The sequence below is a fragment of the Acartia tonsa genome, chromosome 1 (assembly GCF_053477335.1).
Source record: "Acartia tonsa isolate MP-2025a chromosome 1, ASM5347733v1, whole genome shotgun sequence".
Taxonomy (NCBI): domain Eukaryota; kingdom Metazoa; phylum Arthropoda; class Copepoda; order Calanoida; family Acartiidae; genus Acartia; species Acartia tonsa.
The window spans coordinates 59,089,944-59,111,065 of NC_137260.1; positions in this window are offsets into that span (position 1 = coordinate 59,089,944).

The window sequence follows — 21,122 nt, forward strand, 5'->3', positions numbered from 1 at the left end:
TGAAATTCACTAAAGTCCCCAAAGTTGTTTGAGCTAACTTCTTACCTCAACATTATAAAACTTTATTCATGATTAATCGTCGATTATGATCTCCTTTCGAAATTATGCAACAAGAGAAGGAAAAATGTTTTTAAAATTCATTTAACTCATTCTCTCATCACATTTACGAACGAAGTTCTATTATTAAGTAAATCTTATTCTTCACACTTATTCTTCTACTCATAAATTGTAATGTTTGTTTGTAGGGTTTAAACATTACTAAATACTCATAATATTTATATGGGGATCATAGTTCAGAAATTTTTTTTGTCTTTTAATAAGAAAAATTTAACTTCAAAAATAAAAATAATAGATTTCTTGATTTTATTTTTATGTTACAAACTTTTAGTTTTTAAGAAGAAAAAAAAATTTAAAAATAATTATGTCAGAATTTTTTCTGAACTCTTCCTTATTTCCTAAAGTTTCTTGAAAATTATTTAATTAATCAAGATGACACATTACACAATAAGGACGTTTTAATTCAACATTATTTATTTTATTTACTGTCACATTGATATGTAATTCTACACATATATATTAATATGTGGAAAAAATACAAAATGACGCATTGAAACAACCATAATTTTTATATTTAATCAGGCATTAATTTGTAATTTCTTTTTTTAAGAAAAATAATGGCAAATAAAAAACAATTAAGGACATATTAATTAGTCATTTTCTTTAAATACGTCACAAAAAAGACGTATTGAAAATTAACGACATGTCAATGCAACATTTCTAAAGAAACAAAACCACTTTAGTAGATGCTGGGAGGATATATCTTTACATACAGAATTATTAATATACCCTAGTTATAGAGTAGCTGCATCACTAGATTAATTTTATTAAGATGACAGGATATATCTTTACATACAGAATTATTAATATACCCTAGTTATAGAGTAGCTGCATCACTAGATTTAATTTTATTAAGATGACAGGATATATCTTTACATACAGAATTATTAATATATCCTAGTTATAGAGTAGCTGCATCACTGGATTTAATTTTATTAAGATGACAGGATATATCTTTACATACAGAATTATTAATATACCCTAGTTATAGAGTAGCTGCATCACTAGATTTAATTTTATTAAGATGACAGGCAGTGGCGTGCGAACCGAAGGGGGCATTTGGGGCAATCGCCCCCCCCTGCCCCCCCTAGCAACCGCCCCCCCTGCCCCCCCCTAAATGTTAAAAAATGCCCCATTTTGCCCCCCCCTGGTCAACAAAAATGCCCCTTTTTGCCCCCTACCCTACAAAAAGCAAAACTATCCCAGTTTCCAAAAAAAAGATCAAGAAATATCAACAAAAAAAATTTTGGCGCTTCGCGCCAAACAGACAGTTACTATTCATTTAACCTTACCAAATTTTTTAATTAGTGTAGAAATTAGGTTATAATCTTTTTTCACTGAACATAACAAACCAGGTTATAGGAAGTATTTTATTTTGTATAATATAAACTTTTTACCAAAGAAATTTTGTACATCCCCAATGATGATACACAAAATTACCCCTTATATAGATTACAATTAGTGGATGAAATGTATGGAAACTCGACTTAATTAACCAACCAATCAAAATTCCATTAAAGTCCCCAAAGTTTTTGAGCCAACGAATAAGAAAATTTTATATGAAATATTGGGGACTAGTGTAATAAATAGCCCAAAAACCCCTCTCTCCCTGCATATTTGAAGAAAAAAATTTGCGCTTCGCGCCCTTCCAAATGGTTTCTACTTTTTATCACAATGAAAGGACAAGTAATTTTTAAAAAAATTTTTACACAGTTCATTATATCTTTGGTTTTTATGGTACGATAAATTTTTTTGTGGATTATAATATTAAAAAAAATAAAATTTCTCGCTGTTTCGGGCATCCAGTATGTAATTTACTTTGACTGTCATCACACAACATACAGGAAAAAGGGTTTGTGACTTTTTCTACCTAGAATATATATTTATTTCAACAGATGCTCTTTAAACTTACTTGTCTGTATTCTTATTAATGATTTTTTGTGCTTTGCTACTTAAAGATGTTGTCATCCTTGTTGTCAAACAATAAAGAAATATTTAATATCATTTTTTCATATTTGGTTAATTTTTGGTAAATTATTTCCAAAATGAGTGTTTTTATCTCCCCCCCCCCCCCATTTTTTTAATGGGGTTATTAATCCTTCCTGCTGAGATTTTATAACATCCCCTTCCACCCATTAAAAATGTTTTGTGGTGGAGGGGGGGGGGGGGGGAAAGGTTAATTTTTCTTCTGTACTATTTTTTCGAAGATGCTTTCTAGCTCCCTTCCCTTCGGTCATTGCAGGGCGGGGAGAAGGGATGGGGGAGAAAAGATGGGGAGGGGGAAGAGGTGGGGGATATAAATGGGAAATAGGGATGGGGGAAGGGATGGAGAAGAAGGGATAAGGACTAGGAGGCCCATAATCAAAATATCCCACCCCTTAAAACGCCCTTATTTAAAATTAGTATATATAATCAAAATGCCCCCCCCTAAAGCAAAGTGCCCCCCCGGGGCACTTTGCTTTAGGGGGGGGCAAAATTTTACAAAATCTTCAAAATGCCCCCCCCTAGACAAAGTGCTTCGCACGCCACTGATGACAGGATATATCTTTACATACAGAATTATTAATATACCCTAGTTATAGAGTAGCTGCATCACTAGATTTAATTTTATTAAGATGACAGGATATATCTTTACATACAGAATTATTAATATACCCTAGTTATAGAGTAGCTGCATCACTAGATTTAATTTTATTAAGATGACAGGATATATCTTTACATACAGAATTATTAATATACCCTAGTTATAGAGTAGCTGCATCACTAGATTTAATTTTATTAAGATGACAGGATATATCTTTACATACAGAATTATTAATATACCCTAGTTATAGAGTAGCTGCATCACTGGATTTAATTTTATTAAGATGACAGGATATATCTTTACATACAGAATTATTAATATACCCTAGTTATAGAGTAGCTGCATCACTAGATTTAATTTTATTAAGATGACAGGATATATCTTTACATACAGAATTATTAATATACCCTAGTTATAGAGTAGCTGCATCACTAGATTTAATTTTATTAAGATGACAGGATATATCTTTACATACAGAATTATTAATATACCCTAGTTATAGAGTAGCTGCATCACTAGATTTAATTTTATTAAGATGACAGGATATATCTTTACATACAGAATTATTAATATACCCTAGTTATAGAGTAGCTGCATCACTAGATTTAATTTTATTAAGATGACAGGATATATCTTTACATACAGAATTATTAATATACCCTAGTTATAGAGTAGCTGCATCACTAGATTTAATTTTATTAAGATGACAGGATATATCTTTACATACAGAATTATTAATATACCCTAGTTATAGAGTAGCTGCATCACTAGATTTAATTTTATTAAGATGACAGGATATATCTTTACATACAGAATTATTAATATACCCTAGTTATAGAGTAGCTGCATCACTAGATTAATTTTATTAAGATGACAGGATATATCTTTACATACAGAATTATTAATATATCCTAGTTATAGAGTAGCTGCATCACTAGATTTAATTTTATTAAGATGACAGGATATATCTTTACATACAGAATTATTAATATACCCTAGTTATAGAGTAGCTGCATCACTAGATTTAATTTTATTAAGATGACAGGATATATCTTTACATACAGAATTATTAATATACCCTAGTTATAGAGTAGCTGCATCACTAGATTAATTTTATTAAGATGACAGGATATATCTTTACATACAGAATTATTAATATACCCTAGTTATAGAGTAGCTGCATCACTAGATTAATTTTATTAAGATGACAGGATATATCTTTACATACAGAATTATTAATATACCCTAGTTATAGAGTAGCTGCATCACTAGATTTAATTTTATTAAGATGACAGGATATATCTTTACATACAGAATTATTAATATACCCTAGTTATAGAGTAGCTGCATCACTGGATTTAATTTTATTAAGATGACAGGATATATCTTTACATATAGAATTATTATTATACCCTAGTTATATAGTAGCTGCGTCACTAGATTTAATTTTATTAAGATGACAGGATATATCTTTACATATAGAATTATTATTATATCCTAGTTATATAGTAGCTGCGTCACTAGATTTAATTTTATTAAGATGACAGGATATATCTTTACATACAGAATTATTATTATACCCTAGTTATATAGTAGCTGCATCACTAGATTTAATTTTATTAAGATGACAGGATATATCTTTACATACAGAATTATTAATATACCCTAGTTATAGAGTAGCTGCATTACTGGATTTAATTTTATTAAGATGACAGGATATATCTTTACATATAGAATTATTATTATATCCTAGTTATATAGTAGCTGCGTCACAAGATTTAATTTTATTAAGATGACAGGATATATCTTTACATACAGAATTATTAATATACCCTAGTTATAGAGTAGCTGCATCACTAGATTTAATTTTATTAAGATGACAGGATATATCTTTACATATAGAATTATTAATATACCCTAGTTATAGAGTAGCTGCATCACTAGATTTAATTTTATTAAGATGACAGGATATATCTTTACATATAGAATTATTATTATATCCTAGTTATATAGTAGCTGCGTCACTAGATTTAATTTTATTAAGATGACAGGATATATCTTTACATACAGAATTATTATTATACCCTAGTTATATAGTAGCTGCATCACTAGATTTAATTTTATTAAGATGACAGGATATATCTTTACATACAGAATTATTAATATACCCTAGTTATAGAGTAGCTGCATCACTGGATTTAATTTTATTAAGATGACAGGATATATCTTTACATATAGAATTATTATTATATCCTAGTTATATAGTAGCTGCGTCACAAGATTTAATTTTATTAAGATGACAGGATATATCTTTACATACAGAATTATTAATATACCCTAGTTATAGAGTAGCTGCATCACTAGATTTAATTTTATTAAGATGACAGGATATATCTTTACATACAGAATTATTATTATACCCTAGTTATAGAGTAGCTGCATCACTAGATTTAATTTTATTAAGATGACAGGATATATCTTTACATATAGAATTATTATTATACCCTAGTTACATAGTAGCTGCGCCACTAGATTTAATTTTATTAAGATGACAGGATATATCTTTACATATAGAATTATTATTATACCCTAGTTACATAGTAGCTGCATCACTAGATTTAATTTTATTAAGATGACAGGATATATCTTTACATATAGAATTATTATTATATCCTAGTTATATAGTAGCTGCGTCACAAGATTTAATTTATTAAGATGACAGGATATATCTTTACATACAGAATTATTAATATACCCTAGTTATAGAGTAGCTGCATCACTAGATTTAATTTTATTAAGATGACAGGATATATCTTTACATATAGAATTATTAATATACCCTAGTTATAGAGTAGCTGCATCACTAGATTTAATTTTATTAAGATGACAGGATATATCTTTACATATAGAATTATTATTATATCCTAGTTATATAGTAGCTGCGTCACTAGATTTAATTTTATTAAGATGACAGGATATATCTTTACATACAGAATTATTATTATACCCTAGTTATATAGTAGCTGCATCACTAGATTTAATTTTATTAAGATGACAGGATATATCTTTACATACAGAATTATTAATATACCCTAGTTATAGAGTAGCTGCATCACTGGATTTAATTTTATTAAGATGACAGGATATATCTTTACATATAGAATTATTATTATATCCTAGTTATATAGTAGCTGCGTCACAAGATTTAATTTTATTAAGATGACAGGATATATCTTTACATACAGAATTATTAATATAACCTAGTTATAGAGTAGCTGCATCACTAGATTTAATTTTATTAAGATGACAGGATATATCTTTACATATAGAATTATTATTATATCCTAGTTATATAGTAGCTGCGTCACAAGATTTAATTTTATTAAGATGACAGGATATATCTTTACATATAGAATTATTATTATACCCTAGATACATAGTAGCTGCGCCACTAGATTTAATTTTATTAAGATGACAGGATATATCTTTACATATAGAATTATTATTATACCCTAGTTACATAGTAGCTGCGTCACTAGATTTAATTTTATTAAGATGACAGGATATATCTTTACATATAGAATTATTATTATACCCTAGATACATAGTAGCTGCGTCACTAGATTTAATTTTATTAAGATGACAGGATATATCTTTACATATAGAATTATTATTATACCCTAGTTACATAGTAGCTGCGTCACTAGATTTAATTTTATTAAGATGACAGGATATATCTTTACATATAGAATTATTATTATACCCTAGTTACATAGTAGCTGCGCCACTAGATTTAATTTTATTAAGATGACAGGATATATCTTTACATACAGAATTATTATTATATCCTAGTTATAGAGTAGCTGCATCACTAGATTTAATTTTATTAAGATGACAGGATATATCTTTACATATAGAATTATTATTATACCCTAGTTACATAGTAGCTGCGTCACTAGATTTAATTTTATTAAGATGACAGGATATATCTTTACATATAGAATTATTATTATACCCTAGATACATAGTAGCTGCGTCACTAGATTTAATTTTATTAAGATGACAGGATATATCTTTACATATAGAATTATTATTATACCCTAGTTACATAGTAGCTGCGTCACTAGATTTAATTTTATTAAGATGACAGGATATATCTTTACATATAGAATTATTATTATACCCTAGTTACATAGTAGCTGCGCCACTAGATTTAATTTTATTAAGATGACAGGATATATCTTTACATATAGAATTATTATTATACCCTAGTTACATAGTAGCTGCGCCACTAGATTTAATTTTATTAAGATGACAGGATATAACTTTACATATAGAATTATTATTATACCCTAGTTACATAGTAGCTGCGCCACTAGATTTAATTTTATTAAGATGACAGGATATATCTTTACATACAGAATTATTATTATACCCTAGTTATATAGTAGCTGCGTCACTAGATTTAATTTTATTAAGATGACAGGATATATCTTTACATACAGAATTATTAATATACCCTAGTTATATAGTAGCTGCATCACTAGATTTAATTTTATTAAGATGACAGGATATATCTTTACATATAGAATTATTATTATACCCTAGTTACATAGTAGCTGCGCCACTAGATTTAATTTTATTAAGATGACAGGATATATCTTTACATACAGAATTATTAATATACCCTAGTTATAGAGTAGCTGCGCCACTAGATTTAATTTTATTAAGATGACAGGATATATCTTTACATATAGAATTATTATTATACCCTAGTTACATAGTAGCTGCGCCACTAGATTTAATTTTATTAAGATGACAGGATATATCTTTACATACAGAATTATTATTATACCCTAGTTATATAGTAGCTGCGCCACTAGATTTAATTTTATTAAGATGACAGGATATATCTTTACATACAGAATTATTATTATACCCTAGTTATATAGTAGCTGCGCCACTAGATTTAATTTTATTAAGGTGACAGGATATATCTTTACATACAAAGTGTGTCAATTTATCTGCAAATGCCCATCCTTAAGAATATTGCTAAAGACTGCATTCATGACGACGATTTAAGCCAGTTGAAACTCTTTAGCAAATTTTAATATAAATAGGGTCGGCCCTTCCGTAACGGTTATCTATTTTCGTTAGTTAATACATGATGATTCCTATAACAGTTACTATTTAGGAAGCGTAGCCACTCTATATTCCAGAAACTAGAAAATTACCCAGGACAACATGGTACAAAATTATAAGCAATGCATCTCTAAAATCAAACTCTAAAAATGAAAGTTTATCCTTTCACTGTATCCTGTATTTAAGCAATTTTGCAACAAATATATGTACAATTTTGTTTAGATTTACAATTTAATGTGTTTTTTTTATGGAGGGTGTCGACACGTTGAAGGGCTCTCATGTTTATTTAATAAAATCACAAAAAAATGAAAATCTAGAAAAGGAGTAAATGTTTTTAAAAACTGAAAACTGTGCTTATATAAAAAAGAAAAGGTTTACAACCTAGTAAAATAAATAGGCAAATATTCCTTCACAGGCTGTGCTATCATTTACACTAAATGTATCGCTTCATACAATTATCAGCACAGCGAATTTCTGCAATTTACTTAGCTTCTATCTTATACTTAAACTCCCCCAATGATGATACACTAAATTACCCCTTCTTTAGATTACAGTTTTTGGATAAAACGTTTGGACGCTCAACGTAATAAGCCAACCAATCAAAATTCAGGAAAAGTTCCAAAAGTTGTTAAGCTAACCAATAATAAAACGTTATTATAAAACTTGTGGGACTAGTGGAATAACTATCCTAATGTTCACTCCCATCGTTGTATGAAACCAATTAAGGATATGATATTATGCGGAGGTGATAGAATAACTTTATTCAGACATCTCTGGGGATTTTCCTGAATTAGTTTAATCTTTTTATATCAAAACAAAGATCATTATTAAGCCATATAAACAAATGAATTTTTTCTAATTTTTCTTTCTTACAGAATAAAAGCATGATCAAAATAAATAATATGAAACAAGCAATTTAAAATAAAAGATAATTTTAACTGCTATTAATCAGTGAAATAAATACAGAAAGTCTAGATAATCAATCCATTTATTGGACTAATAGGAACACAGTCTATAAACAATCCGACCTCATTATTGGTTGAAAAGTTTATACATTTTGGTAAGAAAGGGTAGTTATTCTTTAATTTTATATGTATGTATAATATTAGAGTAAAACACTAGAGGGGGAAAGGGTTAAATAAATGTATCTCCCCATCACACCAACCTTGTGCAACCTTTCTATTGGGTCATTAAAATTCAACCAATGATGTCGCTTATGTTAACACAGCCAAGTAGCAGAAAATAATTTAGAAGCAGACGAAAAAGGTCTTTGAAATAGATCTGTTCGTATAATAAATCAGCAAAAACATATATTATTTTTTTGTTAGGACAAATTGTTGAAACTGATTAATCTTCTAGGGTAAACAATCTCTTTTCCAGGCATATGTCAACTTCAAAAAAGTTCTAAAAGATTACAAATTACAAAATTATGTAAATTAAAAATTAGGTAATAAAAAAAAGTATTTCTGGTGCTGCCATTTTTTGTGAAGTAACTGCCTCAAAACCATTTTTTAGGGGGGGGGGGATTTCATTTTTTGGGGGGTTGGGGGTGTCCCACCCCCAAGAAAATAGCTTAAAAACGCCAGAGGACCAGTAGGTATATTCCCTGAAGAGTAGAGCCCATTCGGTTCAGCGGTTACCGAGATTTTAAGCTTCAGACAGACGGACAGACATCAAGCTACTTTGTAATATAGATGTCACCTTTTGTAAGGGATTTTTATCAGCCCTACGAAAAAATACCAAAATTTAATTTGGTTTTCTTATTTTACCTACAAACCCTAAAGCTTGTTATTGATGCACTACTTAGTAATTTTCCTTGTTCAAAAAAACCTTGAAAAAATATTTAGTATTAAAAGGAAATAAGGAATTATATTTTGCATAGAATAGTGCATTTCATAATCTTATCAGTAGAAGTTTGAAAAGATAGAAATCAAATGCCATGAAACTACGTTTGCTGTACATCAACACTTTCAAGAAATTTTCAGCATTTTTCGGCATGAACAGAGATTTCTTGTTTCACTTCTTAAGAAGATGCCATGACATGATGGGGGAGTTTTTTTATACATAAATTACAGCATTTTTGCAACAGCCTCTTAAAAAAACACATCTTTTCTAAAATAAGATACGCCCGTTAGACCAACCGCCAATAACTTTTTTTGTCGTTTATTATTTCACTGTTTCAAAATTTATCGCTCTTGTATCGTTATTTCGTTGTTACTGCGCTCCTATGGATATTATTGTCCATACTGGATTTTGACATCGTCCTATTAAAATTAGATTGCTGTCCCTTCCTGTTAGTTTTCAACTAATGTACAACATGTTCATGTAGAAAGACTACTTATTTTTGGGGGTAGTGCTCAAGATATTTTTTGTTTGATTTCTCGGAGAACCATCAAACCTTACGAATCAGTCAAAAGATATTAGATAAACATTACTTCAAGATATCTTAATTAACAAATCTTATTCGTATAAAATATTCTATTATTTGATAGCCAATAAAAAAAGACAATAATCCCAAAGTAATAAGAACCCTAAGTTGAGTCTACTTTAGGAGCACTCAATTAATATTCCAAAAGCAACTCTTTTATTTAACCTAACCAACTCATTTATCAAAGATTATCAAACAAAGTAGAGGAGTTGTTGGATCAACTGAAGTTCACAGTAAAATATTCCTGGTATCGAATATTTCCTAAAATCTATGAATTTTAAAGGCTGCTAGTTGCCAAACGGCTGATCGTACAGATCATGCCCGCACATAGTTTTAGGCGGCATAAGAAGGCCTACAAATAATCTGGAATAGCCATAAATCAATAATGCATAATTATCTCGCAGTGCAGAGAAATGCGCGTAAAAGACCTATTTTATTACGCGTTTTTTCTTCAGTGAAGCTTTCCCTGTGCATCATTGGATCTTGGCTATTCCAGATTATTTGTATAGTAGGCCTTCTTATGCCGCTTTAAATGGTGTGCAGGTATGATTTGTACGTTTAGCCGTTTGGCAGCTAGCAGCCTTTAAAAGTCATAGATTTTTGGAAATATTCGTTACCAGGAATATTTTACCGTGAACTGCAGTTGATCCGAGTTGTTTACATATGGAAAGACAACTTTAGTTATAGAGTAGATGTCTAATGGAAATGCAATTTTTTTTTTAAAATCCGCCATCTAACTTAATTGGCAACTATAGCCAACAAAGCATTGTTGACATTTAGAAAAACAAAAAGTTGTAGTTTACATAATCATTTGTAAAGGTAAAGGGAATCTTCACAGAAAAATCTAATAGAAGACAGAAGAACACATTAACATGCAAACTACTTTAATGAATAGGAATTAAAGATAGAAAAATTGTATAACTCAGTCTTAAGCGCATACACACACTTTTCTAAAGAGAGAGAGAGAGAGAGATACTTACTCAACATACCCCCCCCCCCCAAACTCACTCAAACAATTTCAATTAAATGTCTAATGAGAAAAGTTCTAAAGGATCAATTATCTTTCTCTCCAACAATGGTAAAAATAGCAACAGTGGCAACTTCCATAATAGCGAAGCTTAACAAATTAGACAGTCCAAACAAACTAGCATTAAAACTTATAGAGTAGTGGCAATTAAATAAACTGTAAATAGGGTGCAAAATGCTTCAAGACATAATGTTATGGACGAGACAGCGTAAAGTGACGCCAAAAAATTACGTTAACCAATAAAATTGACCAATGAGAGGCCAGTATACACTGTAATTGACCAATATGGTAGAATTTACACTGGCCTATCATTGGTCATTTTTATCGTATGACGTCATTTTTTTTGGAGGCACTTTACGTTGTATCGTTATGGACATATTTACATTTAAGATTTTTTGGCGTTCTCCTCTTTTCCTTCATCGTCAATGTATTAATCAAACCATTCCAAAAAGTATCATATAAAATAAGGTAAATTTAAATATACAAACTTATAATGATCGAATGGACCCTGAAAATGGTTACAGAGTTGCTGTGCTTTCTTGTGTGTACCTTATTGCTACAAGCATCATAATGCAAAGTTTAATATCACTAGGACGATTTTAACTCACATAAATTAGCGTTAGGGAAGCACGAACGGGACCCAAATGTAACAAAGCTGCACTTTTAAAAATAAATAAATTCTCTTTGTGCAGAAAAAAATAGAACAGAAGCAAAAACTGTGTCTCAATTTTCTACATGAAATGTTTTATTTTAAAAGAATTGGAAGGATAGATTTACAGAATGGTATAATTACTTATTTTGCAACTGAAACATCAATAACAAACCTCCATAATTCTAAACTTTAAAGATAGCTATAACACCAAAAGATAACCACAGCCATGTGTAAATGCTATTACTTGCTTATTTATTGTCAGATTTCACAAATTAAACATATATTGAACATTAGAATAAAACACTAGAGGGGGAAAGGGTTAAATAACTATATGTCCCCATCGCAAGGACACTGTGCTAACTTTCAATTGGTTCTTTGAAAATCAACCAATAGCATTGGATTAACACAGCCAAGTAGCAGCAGGGATAAGGGATAGGAAACCTGGCCATAAATTAGGTCTCGGCCTGGTTTTGAAAGGGATCATGCAACTTTTACCATTTGCCTAATTTAATGACCTTACTTGCGGACGGCTCATATTGGCTACCGCTCTAAACCAATAGTGTTCTGTGATTTGGGCTTGTTTTGTATCAACCAATCACCAATTGGCGGAGCCAATTGGTGATTGGTTAATACAAAACAAGCCCAAATCACAGATGGCGGAAATTTTACAAGCAGACAATTCTAGAAAAAATAATGATTTCGTCTGCTACGAAAAAATAAATATAAATGGTGTTAGATCACATTAGTTTAATTATTAAATCTGCTTAGAGTTAAACATTAAAAAAGGGCCACATAGAAAAAACAAAAATAACGGGATTATTTTTTTGGAAAGAAGGTAGCTACGAATTTTCATTTGGTAGTTTATAAATTAGATGTTGTATTTTGAATTTTAAAAATTTAGTACGAAATTGATACAACACCTTCACCCTAATTTTTGTACAATACAACACAGTACAGATATATCATTACATTATATCCAGTATAGTATCCAAAGAACTTGATAGAATGTTACCCAAGTGCATATTTATTTATTTATTTTGAATTTTAATTAGCAATGAAATTTTCAAATAAAATTTTTACTCATTAATAAAAATGCAAATAATACAAACTAAAATCTGTCTCAGGGAAACCCAACGATAGCTTTCTGACAGTTCAAATTACCAAAGTAAAAGATAAAAAATTTTGGGAGAGAAAAAACTTCATTTTAACAAAAGCCATTAATATATAGGTTTATAAAAAGTTATGTTTTTTACTTTAAACTAGCTACCTGAATTTGATTCTATACTTTATCTACACACACACACACAGCTTTTTCATTAGCATTTTATACGAAACACTGCGCTATCCCAAAACTGGTTTATTAGGCTAGAAATAGGCCTAGGCTTGAAATAGGCCTGAAATAATATTTTCCTACGTTTCCCATCCCTTATCCCTGAGTAGCAGAAAACAATTTGCTAGCAGACGAAAAAGGTCACTGTAAGGGGTATCCAGGTAGTTGTCTGGTTATACATCTATATTATAAATTTATTTATCGAACAAACATGTCATAATCAGTGGTAATAATGGTTGTAGTATAATAGTGATTTTACAGTTAAAAAAAATAATGCTTACTAATTAATATGACTGTTCAAATGGAAAGGAGGAGGGGGGGGGTAAGGTTATTCACTATCCAATTTGAAATTTTGCCTAAAGAGAGCTTATTAGATTTTATTTACAATTTTTAAAGCTTTTATACAATCCTTATACTAAATATAATATAAAGGCAAGAGATAAAGGAAGAAAATTATTCAATTTGCTGTCTCGTATTATTTAACAATAATGAATTAGGTACAAGAATGTACATCATTCAGTAGCGCACCAAGAATTTTATATCAGAAAAAAATAAAAATAAGTTTTAAAAACTGATAATTAAAAATATAAACAAGGACAATTATGTCTTTTCCATAAGTAACACAACATAAACAACTTGATAAATGATTAACATTTGAAAATGCAAGCAATCAAAAAATAGCAAAGTTAATGTTAGCGTATCTGTACGTGTACCTTGTAATACAAGTTCAGGGAAAGCGATGTACTTTGTAAACAAGAGCGATTTACTTTTTTACATTACAGAGACTCTAAGATCCTAGTTTTATATCAGAAAAAGGAAATTTGAACTTTTATATAGACTATTTTGCATTTAACTTTTCCGTCAGTCTAAAATAAATGATTATTATTCTAGCCCTTCTCATAAAGTTAATCTCTGACTGCTTTTTTATTTAATAGGAATCGCAAAATTTGTATTTTTTTATATAAAACCATAAAACATTAATCCAATGCATTAACCCCTAAGAATGCCTAACATCACTTGCTCTCATTCTTGCATACTTTGGGAATTAAGGATTAATATAGAGATGCTACGTTGTTGCCCGCCTTTGATTACTTAACCCTCATCCTGCTTAAAACATTTTTTAAAAATAATGTAATTCACACGCTTTGTTAGGGTTTAATACAGTCATAAGGCGCCATGTATAAACTCAAAGAGGTGTGGATTCAATTCAGCAAATGTTTCAAATTTAAATAGCTTCAGAACTGTATATTATTACAATAACACAAAATACAAAATATAACTTTTTAATTATGTCAATTGCACTTCATTAATTTAAGGGGTCATGGCTGCCATATTATCGACATAATGCCATTTGCGAATATTATATATTTTTCGGTTGTGCTAATATGCGGAAATGAATGCACGCCTCCTCAAAGTCGACGCGACAAACTTGTGATATTTGATATTCTAAATCCGGGTGGTCAATGATATCATATGAATAATGATGAGACAATATGGCAAGAATACTTTCAGGTAAATATGTGATCAGTAGAGGACCTCAGGATTTAGCCATGATCGTTTACAAAAACCGGACCATAGAATATCAACGATATTGCTACATGTATTAATAATCTTCCCATTAGAGTCTTAAAGATAAGAATTATTTCTACCAGAAAAGCACTTTCTTAAAGAGTAAGAGTAAGCTTCAATTTCGTATTTTATGGTCAGGTTTTTGTATCCGAACATGATCCAATTCCGAGTTCTTCTGATAATTAGCGGGCTTATCAAGCAGCCTATCTTTAGCTAATAACTGTACTAATTATTAATTAGGAAATACAATTTTGAAGAGGGATAAAAGAATATTTGAAAAAGTTTTATACAGATTTTAAGTTTTAATATAAATTTTCCTCTTCTTATATGAGGGAAAAGGATGATCAAAGATGATTAAAATCATGAAACCCTTGTGTAAATAAAATCTTGACAAAAAGTGTACAGATACACTGGTGAAAATAGTCAAAGGGAATTGAAAAAGGGGGTATAGTCCCTTTCGTGGGAACGCCCCTTAAGGGGCGATTCGTCGTATTTTCCCAATGGCTTTGATAGGTAATTTTAGGTTAGGTTAGGTTATGTTGGGTTAGGTGTTTGCCCCGCAGTGTTAGAGTCGGGCAGGGGCTAGAAATAGTAAAAAAACTACTGTAAAAATACGAATAAACGCTCCTTAAGGGGCGTTGCCACGAAAGGGACTGTACCAAGGAATACTGTCTACCATAAAATGCACAAAAATTTAAGGATTGAAATCTCACAATATTTATCCCTTTCTCTGCGCTCTTATATAAAAAGTGAATTACAATTCCCACGTAAAACTCTTGTACCACTCGTATAACATGCAGGGATATAGGGATAGGGCAATGAATTATAAGGAAATCTTCTCAACAGATTATTATTTTAAGTACGTAAAATTTATGACTCTAGGGGGCTTGGTGTCGCATCGGGTTCTAGACCTCTCCACGCACCTTGGCACGTACTCCGCTTATGAATGCGGTGTAAAGCGTCCATTCGCCCATCCGACAACCAACCCTTTGATTGCACGACCTTTGTCTAAGATGTCCTAACTGTACATGGTAATGAGTTGCGCCTGTTTGGGGCCAAGGCATTCCCCCAACTCTAACTACTAATGTCGAGCACCTGACATAGAAATAGTAGTAGGAACCATTTTAACGTCTTTAGTTGTGACGCGGTGTTAATCCGAGATTCGAACCTAATACCTCCCCGACGACGAGCGAGCGCGCTACGTGTTGAGCCACGGTCGCGGGTTATTTGTTGCGTATGCTGCCTTTGATTGTTTGTGACATTTGGAGGAAGAAATTGTTGCAGATTATTTTAGCCGTCAATGTCTCCTCCCTCCCTTGTTAAATTAGAATATTATCGCTTGTTCAAATCTTAGAACATGATTAAAATGACATAATTCAAAGAGAAATATGAACATCTAATTCAAATATTTTATTTTCATGTTTTATTTTATTTTGTGTTATACTAGTGGCTTCGCCCCTAGAAGCCTCTAAGGGCACTTGAGGGTGGTGGGTTTGAATTTGAGAAAAAAAGATAAACCTTTTTTTGGAGAGGGAAATAGGTTGTTTTTTAGGGGCGATTTCTCTTGGGAGAGTTGTGGTATTTTACCCAAAAATAGTTATAAACCTTCCCAGGACCATATCGGTTCAGCGGTTAGCGAGATATTTCGGTACACACACAGACAGACACACAGAGATCATTTTCCTTTATTAAAAGGATTATAACGAGATTATTCTTTGATTTAAACTTTCTGTGTGATAGCGAAGCAAAACAACTGAACAATTAATTTTAAGACATTTATAGAAAAGCTCTACCCAAAAAATAACCACAAAGCTTTAGTTTAAAGGTTTTATCTTCTTATTTGTATTGATATTATTTCTCTTAAAAAAACATAATAGCGGCTACGCCCCTAGAGGCCTATATGAGCACATGAGAAAGGGGGTTGGGGGACGTCAACCCTCCAATATCAATTTTAGTTTTTAAAAGAAAAATGATCATAAGGAGATTTTTAATAGGGTATTTTCCTTTAAAAATAGTTAAAAACTCTACATGGACACGACAGGCAGACACACATGCAGACCGTTAGACATCCTGGTACTTTTTAAAAGGATGAAATTTAAAAAAATACTCAAAATTTACTGTAAAAATATTTTTGTAAGCATACATACAAAAACAGGTCAATGAATTATTATATCTCAACTCTTTACATATTAATGTCACTGCATTCCAGAGATTCAGGGATAAGACAATGGAGGATTATAAAACTTCTCTCAAATTTAAAACTATGAGATTGTACAGCTTAAAAATATTGAAATAAAGATTGTTAAAAAAACAGATCTATAGTATAGACTATAGAAGTATACACCTACCTCCCATTCTTTTTCAAAGACCTTTTATTGTCTGCTTCTAAATTATTTTCTGCTACTTAGTTGTGTTAATATAAGCGACACCATTGGTTGATTTTCAATGACCCAATAAAAAGGTTGTACAAGGTTGATGCGATGGGGAGATACGGTTATTTAACCCTTTCTCCCTCTAGTGTTTTACTCTAATATTGAAAAAAAACTCTTTTTCTTGTAACTTCCTTCAACTAGCCTAGCTATAATCTAAATGATCAAAAATGAGATGATAATTATCTATTGTACCTTATCTTTTCCCTGCTTCGTTCTCAGATTGCTATGAAGCTTTCATCTCATATTCTTCCTTTTAAATTCATAAATTAGGTCTAATTCTAATTTTACCTTTTTGTGAAATAAATCAGTGTGGATATGGGTAGGTTTCTATTTGCTTAAACGTTTTTTTAATAATTTCTTCGATAAAGTTTAGTTGCATAAATATAAGTTTCACAAAGACAAAGATTAGAATTGGTTCTTAGCCATACTGAAATATCATGTATTGTATCGTATTTCAGACAATTTTCCTTGAATATCAAAATAAAAATCACAAGATTAAAACCAGTTTTGTTAAATATTAGTTTTTCATTTTAATATCCGCGGAAAGCTGTCTATAAACGGTGCATTAAATAAATAATTTCGAATCAAATATAACCTTAGTAAAGGATAATCAAACTTTATTCCAGACTGTAAATGTTTATTAGGCTACTTCAGTTATATTCTCTGGTGAAAATTAATACTTAAGAAAATAGAAGTTGATTAATGTTCCCAACTGTAATAAATTGTTAATATGCTACTCTGATGTAAATGCAAGCCTGTCTGCCCTCATTTCTAGATTAATTGCTCCTACAATATTTTTTATGCATTACAGTTTACCCTCTGCAAACAAGCAAATATTCTAATAGAAAACCTTTTCTAGTATAAATTCGAAACTGATTAACATTCGCTGGATTAGAACCGGTTCTCAGCCATATTAAAAAATCATGTATAGCATCGTATAAAAGACAATTTTCCATGAATAACAAAATAAATAAAATAAAATTATCATAATTTTTGTTAGCACGGGCCTTCTGCCACTCGGGTTAACAAAACTGGTTTTATTCTTTTGATTTTAATATCCGCGGAAAGCTGTCTATAATTCGTTGTGATAAATAACTATTCTTTAAAAAGAATGAGAGCCAATAAAATTAGGCTTTTGACATTTTTAGCATCGTAATTAACCACAGCAAAAAAGTTGTGTGCAGAAGAGTTTTTCTTTAGGCGCCATTCACCTGTCTATGGTATACAAACATATTTTTTTAGTAGTTATGTTTAAGAAAACAGCGTATAGCGCCCTATAAAAAAAGACGTCATACACTGCAAATGACCAACGATAGGCCAGTATTTATCTTAATTGACCAATATCAAAATGTATACTGGCATGTCATTTTTTTCTGTATAACTTAATTTTTTATAGGGCACAATACGCTGTTTCATGTTAATGCCTATTTGTAGTATTTACTAAAAAAATATGTTGCCGTCCGTAAAGGGTAAAGCATATTTTGCCTGGATGAAATTGAGATATTCCTGCACTGGGATTGCACTTCATAATTTCAAATTCGCAGATGATAATTCTTATCTAAGCTACACAAATGATAGCATTTCTTAGACATGTGTAGTATACGTTTACATACCTAAATATGTAATAAACAAATAAATGTTTGCAGGGCATCTATAACATTTTGGTACGTCTAGATCAACGATTCCTTAATTGGACGAAATTTTGACCAGACTATTGGTCAGAAAGTGTACAAATTTTGATACAAATGGGCTTTTTTTATTGAACACTCATATAATATGTTACCCTTATCCATTTGAAGGTGAGCTTCTGTTTAATGAACTTCTTGTTGCCCTAAAATTGTTCAGATATAAGTACCAATTTGTCTTTTTAAAATAAAAATTTAAAAAGTGTTAATTTTCAAGTAATATTATATAAAAATGAATCAAAATTAATTATGTAAAAAACATTTGAGGAAATATGTCATATGCATTAACTGCCTACCCTTTTTATATGCATGATGCATCAAAGGTGAGTTTAAAAGCATATTTACTTTTTTAATTTGTCTTAATTTTATTACTACATTAAAATTAGACATAAAATATATTAATAATTTTAAAAATCTATATTTATTACCTAATTTAGATTTTTTATTAAGGATATTATACAGATTGTTCAAAATTAAATAATTTTTTATTTAATGCAGACAATTTAACTCTAGACATCATAAAAACTGCAATAGAATTGCAAATAAGATATGATAAGCAAATTGGTCGGCAATATCTCCCAACAGTCAGAGAACCACCCAAACACATCCTCCCCCTTTTAAAGAAAATATTGTTTCTCAGGGGCTAATTTTAGGTTAGGTTAAGCCTGACTCTCTCTTGGGTTAAAGCTCTATCAATTGGCTAAAATGAGGCTTCAGTTATTGAACTGAAGGAGGTAGTGAACTTTGGGGTTTACTTGTCTTTTGGGGGATAGAACCAATTGTTGCAATAACTTGTAAATATTTCCAGGCATGTAACCAAACCTGTGCTTTATATTCATGTTGATACGGTTTATCATTCTTTATTGTGACATCTATGGACTTTAGTATCAGGATTACAGGGATAGCTTCTTTAAAGTTTAAATTAAAATGTATGATTCAGGCTTTTTCGTTTTTTTGGTTCAAGATTAATAAAAAAAATTAATGCAAAACTATGGGCATCAATTCTGAAAAGCAAAACTTAATCAGTGCAGTCTATCATTTTTACAAAACTTGTGGCTTGAACCAGAAAAAGACTAAATCCTGATCATATTTATACCTTATTGACCTATCCATCTTTCCCTGCTTAAAACAGTATTTACAATATCATGTAGGTAATAAAAGAATATTTTTGGAAGTTTCAGACAAATTACTAAATAAATATAATTTCAAACAATAAGATAAGTAGAGGCCTGATTATCTTTCTAAAGTGTATAATGGCGACGATTTTCATAAATCAATTAATGCCAACGCATTTTGTCGAAATAAAAGATCAGTAGTTAATGTCGATTAAATAGTATATAAGTTTTAATAGCCGACATATTATCAACAAGGCATTAGACTTAATATTTTAACATTATCAATGTTTGACAAAAAAATCTTTCAGAAATGTCTTAAAGTCAGCTAATATTTATAAATTTTAGCTTTTAGATTAACAAGAACAATTCTGTACAAAGTTAAGGAAGAAGTATCAACATTTATACGTAAAAGGATAACTAACAGAACTCATTCTTAAATTTATATTAGATAACACATTTTTATGACAATTACGGACATATGGACGTACAAACTATTGATATAATGTAGCTGCGCTACTAAGAATATTATGACAATGTGTAAATCATCACTTATGTCTGTGTACAGGCTTATATCTGCTAGAACACAAAATATTAGCAAAAAGCGAAGCTACTCTAAAATTTAGAAAGTTAGTCGGTCATTTCTTTATCTTTTTAAATTAAAATAATATTAACACTTAATATGGATTAAGTTTATTATTGTTTGCTATTTACTTTTCTTTTATTCAAAAATTAACATTTTAGTAAAAAATCAAATTACTTTTTTCATAATTTTGTACATATATAAAGGTAACATTGTATATTGTGCAGCAAAAGATCTCAAGAACTACTGAACCTATATGGTTCTCTTTTAAAATGAAGGTTATTAAAGGCCCAGAAATTTTGAAATTTTAATTTTCAGTTGCGCTTTTTAAATTGTTTTTATCCTTGTTCATATGAATATTACTCGTGTCTGTTAACCTGGGATACCCCTAGGTAAATCAAAGATAAATTATTCTCTACTCAAGAATTGATTGGCTAAACACGGAAGAAATCTTTAACTTT